Raw genomic sequence first — 6,000 nt, forward strand, 5'->3', positions numbered from 1 at the left:
CACCTGGTGCCCTTCTCTTCCACTCTCACTGGTGTCCAAGTGCTTATTCCAGATTCTCAGAGCAGTGCAATGCTTGGGAGGTGGAGCCAGGAGGATCCAAGTTCAAAATCATCCTTGGCTACATATTGAATTCAAGGTCAGGCAGGGCCATATGAGACTGTGCCTCACAATAAAATAAAATAAAACAAAACAATAAAAGAGAGAGAACCAGAGCCATGCATGGTAGCAAATGGCTGTAATCCCAGCATTCAAGAGGCAGAGGCAGGAGGATCTCTGAGTTCAAGGTCATCCTGGTCTGTATAGTGAATTCCAGGATGGCTAGAGCTACTTAGTGAGACCCTGTCTGAACAACACACGCGCACACACACACACACACACACACACACACACACACACAGAGAGAGAGAGAGAGAGAGAGAGAGAGAAGAAACTTGAACCCAAATATTCACTCCTTTTTTTTTTTTTTTTTTCAAGACAGGGTTTCTCTGTATTGCTTTGGAGCCTGTCCTGGACCTAGCTCGGTACACCAGGCTGGCCTTGAACTTACAGAGATTCACTCATCTGCCTCTGCCTCCCAAGTGCTGGGATTAAAGGCATGAACCACCAATGTCTGGCCCAATATTCACTCCTTATTCTTAGCAGTCAACCTCATTCTTAGTCCTTTGTCCTCTTTCCAAATAGATGATCCAGACAAAAGCTGTTTCCAAACTATAACCCTGCATTCCCACTCCCCCTCCCTGTCTAATAAACAAACTCTCAAGCATTAGGCATAGCTCTGGGAATCCTGAAGAAGAGTGGTGGGTAGGACTGTAGGAACCAGAAGGGTCAAGGACACCTTAAGGAAACAGCCACAGAATCAACCAGAACTCATAGGGGCTCACAGAGACTGAACCAACAACCAACCATAGGCCTGACCTTGGTCCTCTGCATATATGTTATGGTTGTGTAGCTTGGTGTTCTTGAGTGACTCCTAACAGTGTTAGGCTGTCACCTTGTTCAACCTTAATATGAAGGTATGTGCCTAGTCCTGTTGTAACTTGATATGCCATATTTGGTAGATATTCCTGGGAGACCTGCCCTTTTCTGAAGGGAAGTGGAGAGGTAGTTGGGGAGAGGGGAGGTGGAGGAAGGAACTGGGAGTGGAGGGGAGGAGGGATGTAATATGAGAGAAGAATACGTAAATAAATAAATAATAAAGAAGAAAGACACTTTCCTTACTCAGTAACCCCCACCCCCGCTCTTTGTTCTGGTTCACATTTGTTGTGCCTCTTCTAGCTGTTTCCACAGCATTCTGTGTGCCCTCACCGTACCACTCTTTCATGTGTGTGTGTGTGTGTGTGTGTGTGTGTGTGTGTGCGTGTGTGACAAGAGCAGAGCTAAGTGTCCAAATGTATTTTGCCCCCATCTGCTCTCTGCAAGACTATTGAATAAACAAACTGCTTTATCTGAGGCTCAAACAAAGGACCAGGGATGCTGCCTAACCTGGAAGAAGACTTGATTCATGGAGGGATCATCTGTCCCCCGAGAGCACCTACTGCCCATGACCAGACACCATGACATCATACATTCTCACTGATCACATAAAAGTTGATCAGTGATTCACTCAGAGCCTCATGTTGAGTCTCTGCACATGAATAAAAGAACATCATGGAATAAAATTGAACAGACAAATACTTTTGAGTCTGTAGAAAGCTTCAGGGTGAGGACAAGAGCACCTCCCGCTGTCAGTGCTGTGGAAGTTGGCACTGCCTTTTTGAAGGGCACCTGGAGAGTTTCCACAAAAATCTAACCCTTAGAGGCCCTCTGGCCCAACTAGACAAATGCATGCATTCTGTTTTTCTTTCTTGTGATTCTTTTGCCTCCATCTCTCCAGTGTTGAAATTATTGACAAGCCTGGCTATCAGGAGCATCTAAAACTCATCCTGTAGGGTTGGCAAGATGGCTCAGCTAAAAAAGACAGACCATTCCTTACAACCTGAGTTCAACTCCCAGAACCTACATAAAGGTGGGAGAAAAGAGTTGACTCAACAAAATTGTCTTCAGTCAGGTGTGGCAAATACTACCACCACCACCTCCAACCAACAGTAATAATAAAATTAAAAATATCAATCTTGGACTGGTGGTGGTGGCACACACATTTAACCTCAGCACTTAGGAATAAGAGGCAGCTTGGTTTACAGAGTGAGTTCAAGGATGGCTAGGGTAAAAATCTATCTTGTTTATGCCACATGGGAAGCTGAGTTTTTCTCTCAGTTGAATTCCTGGGGTCTCACCTTGCTGTAGACAGTGAGCTATAGGAGAACCAAGAAAACTGAATAAGGGGAATCCAGGCCTGTTCGCTGAGCCCCGGAGTCAGGCAGCTGAGGCTGCCAGAGCTCTTCCCCACACCTCTCTTCTTTTATAACTAAAGTTTGACTGGTCCAGGGAATGAATAAAGGTGGATCCAGCCATGGCAGCCCCTTGGCCTTATTCAATTTGCCAGAAACAAACTGGTGGGAAGCCAGGGCTCATGGTGAATTTAAATCCTTGGATTTGAATGGATTAGGTTTAATGAATATGAATTTAAACCTTGCCTAGGGCCATCTAGAATGCCTTCCAAAGGGCTGGTCCGCACACGCATATAATCCCAGTACTCCAGGGGTGGAGATGGGAGGGTCAGGAACTCAAATCTAGGTCATTCTTGGCGCTATGCGGTGAGTTTAAGAACAGCATCAACTCAGTGAGACCTCACCGATAAATAAATAAATACAAATAAATATTGCAGAAGACGTGGCAGGGGCCTGTAGGACTGGAGGTGATGGGTGACCACAGGAAACAGTGTTTTCCAGGCACAGCAGGGTGACTGCACATACAAACAGGGCAGTCATATGCGGGAGACCTGCACAATTCAAGCGAGCAAGATCCCCACCAGCATGAAATCCATTTTCTTAAGAGTAAGACCAATGATAGGTGAACAATGAACAGGGCAGATCCTACACCCAAAGAATTTGAGCAATACAGATCGGATGAATGGAGAGAGAGACACACAGAGAGAGAGAGACAGGGAGACAGAGACAAAGAGGTTGAATGTTGGGGGACAGGGTGATATGACCAACATATATTATACGAAATTTTAGAAATGTTTAATAAAAATATTTATTTTGGGAAGGATATTGGGAAATTCTAGCCTCTTTCACTTACCCAAATCCTAACAAGCATCTATTTGGTAATGGCATAGTGCTCAAAGTCACAGGCTTGATGTAGGCAGCCTACACACACTTCTGGCTCCAGTTCTGTGACATTGATTATCTCTGCCTCAGTCTCCTGGCCCCTAAAATCAGATGAAAATGCTGATAAGGCAGATCATGGCATCATTGTGAGATTACATAAATCAACACAAGCAAAATGCTTAGCACAAGGATGTAGTTTATAATTATAGTTGAGGGCATTTTTTGGGTATTACTATCCCTATTTGAAGTAGGTACTAGGGTTACTGGTTAATGTGACTCAGCTCTGTCTCCCAGGAGCCAGAGCTGGGGAGACAGGTAGATTAATGTGGTAAGCCTTCCAAGTGACACTACAGAGACGATGATTCTAAGGGGGCATCTAAGAAGTTGCTACGGAGGCTGGAGGGACAGCTCAGCCTCAACAGCTAAGGGTTTGTACTTTGCAGAGGACCTGAATTCATTCCTCAGCAGCCATATCAGGTAGCTCACAACTCCAGCTTAAAGGGACCCCCACCCCCCACACACACTTTAAAAATAACCCTTTGGAAAATTGTCACAGGATCAGATCCTTCAGTTGAAGCTCCGAGGAGACACATGCAGCAACAGTACCAGGAAGCATGGGCGGAGTGAACAGGAAAAGGAGAGCAAAGGGCATTCCATACAGTGGAAATAACTTTCTTTCTTTGATTCAAAACAATACAATACTCTCATAAGAGCTGGGGACACAGCTCAGTGGTTAAGAGCACTTGCTGCTCTTGCACAGAACCCATGTCAAGCCACGCAATCTCTTGTGACTCTCTGTTCAGGGGATCTGATGCCCTCTTCTGGCTTCCTCTGACACCTGTGCACGTGTGGTGCATATACAGATGAGCAGGTGCACACACATATTCTTTTAAATTAAAAATGAATTTAAAAAAAAAAAGCTATAGAAGAGCTGGCCATTGGTGGGTACGCTTTTAATCTCAGCACTCGGGAGGCAGAGGCAGGCAGATCTCTGTGAATTCGAGGTCAGCCTGGTCTACAGAGTTAATTCCAGGACAGGCTCCAAATCAATAGAGAAACCCTGTCTCAAAACCACCCCCCACAAAAGCTATAGAAGGCATAAAAATGTCCCAGAGGCAGGGGTTTCCAGATCTTTCCCTAGGTGTGGATATCCACCATGAGGAGTAAACTGCCCCTGTGATGTCACATGCCTGGAAAGATCAAGGCACTGGTGCTGAGGAAGGCTGGTGTCTGTCTATGAAGGTGGATGGAGCAGGCATGGCTGTCCAGCTTCAGATGGGCTAGTGTGGAAATCTGCAACCAGCTCGATCGCTGTATGCCCGGGTGCTACCACTAACAAGCCTTGCGATCTGCCCAGGCCTCCTTTTCACCTTCAAAACCAGGAAATCAACACGAGCCCTGTGGGACTGCTCTGCTCAGGCCACATGGTCATATCCGAAAAGCTCTTGGCATCCCATCCAGCACACAGAATGTCCTTGTTAGACAGGACAGATTATCCCACTTCTAATGTGGACAAACAGCTTGGTTTACTTTAAGCATCAGTGGTTTGGGTTAGAGCGAGTCTCTTTCAACCAGTGTTACCTGTAGTCCAAGTCTTGGTCTTGGGATATATATATATATAATCAATGAAGGTTCAATCAGGTTTGCAAAAGTAACAAGGAAACTTCACCCAAAGTTGAGTGATAGAAAATGTCAGATATAGGGCCAAGAGTGACCTTTGACACATGAAAGAAAGTCCTCAAGGACCCCACAATATTGTCTGGGACTTCTATTTATGAGGTCTAAAAGAAAGAGGAGTTAAAAGTGTCCATTAAAAAAAAAAAGAAGGAAGAGTTTGGTTACTAGGGACTAGTAGATAGAATAGTTTCAGTGGTTCTCTATTTGATTGGCAAGGTTGGATTACATAAGCCTTTGATTGCTGTGCCTTTCTCTCTCCACAATGCACCTGATTTTAATCATATGTATGCCCAATGAGGCACAGGCAGAAGATGGTAATAGGGGAATCTTCCTAAATGTTCACTGAGAAGACTCAGATTGCCTATTGAGCATGTACCCTGTGCTGGCTAATTTTATGTCAACTTGGCACCGTTATAGTAATCAGAGATGAGGGTGCCACAGTTGAGAAAATGCCTCTATAAGATCAGGCTGTAGTTAAGGTTGTAGTACTCACTGATTGATGTGTGAGGGCTCAGTCCATTGTGGGTGGTGCCCGACTCTGGGCTGGTGGTGCTGGGTGCTATCAGAAAGCAGCCGGAGCAAGCCAGTAAGCAGCACTCCTTCATGGACTCTGCATCAGCTCCTGACTCCAGGTTCCTGCCCTGACTTCCCTCAGCAATGGACTGTTACCTGGAACTGTAAAGGAAATAAACTCTTTCCTCCCTGAGTTACTTTTGGATATGGTGTTTCATCAGAACAATAGAAACTCTAAGTAAGACACACCCCAAAACAGTTCAGAGAAGACTGGATCCTTTATACCTAAGGCATAACTAGGGTGTGATTAAGTAGAATCTAGGTTTGATGATCATTAAAGGGAGAAGCAACTTAATTTCACTGTTTTGAGTGTGGGTGGGAGGATGCAGTTTGATGTGTGTGTGGGGGTCCTAGGTTGTTAACAGGTTGTTAGGTGTGTTGTCTGGAGAGGGATGTGTGAACGGTACATGCACATCAGGGTCTCAGATTGCCAAAGATGTTGTTGGAAGAGGTGTGTATATAGCTAAACCAAGTGGAGTCTCGGCTCACTAACATGCCCTATGCTTGCTTGCCTCACATTTAGTGTCACCCAGCACTAATA

Source organism: Phodopus roborovskii, unplaced genomic scaffold (assembly GCF_943737965.1).
Source record: "Phodopus roborovskii unplaced genomic scaffold, PHOROB, whole genome shotgun sequence".
In the NCBI taxonomy this organism is placed as follows: Eukaryota; Metazoa; Chordata; class Mammalia; order Rodentia; family Cricetidae; genus Phodopus; species Phodopus roborovskii.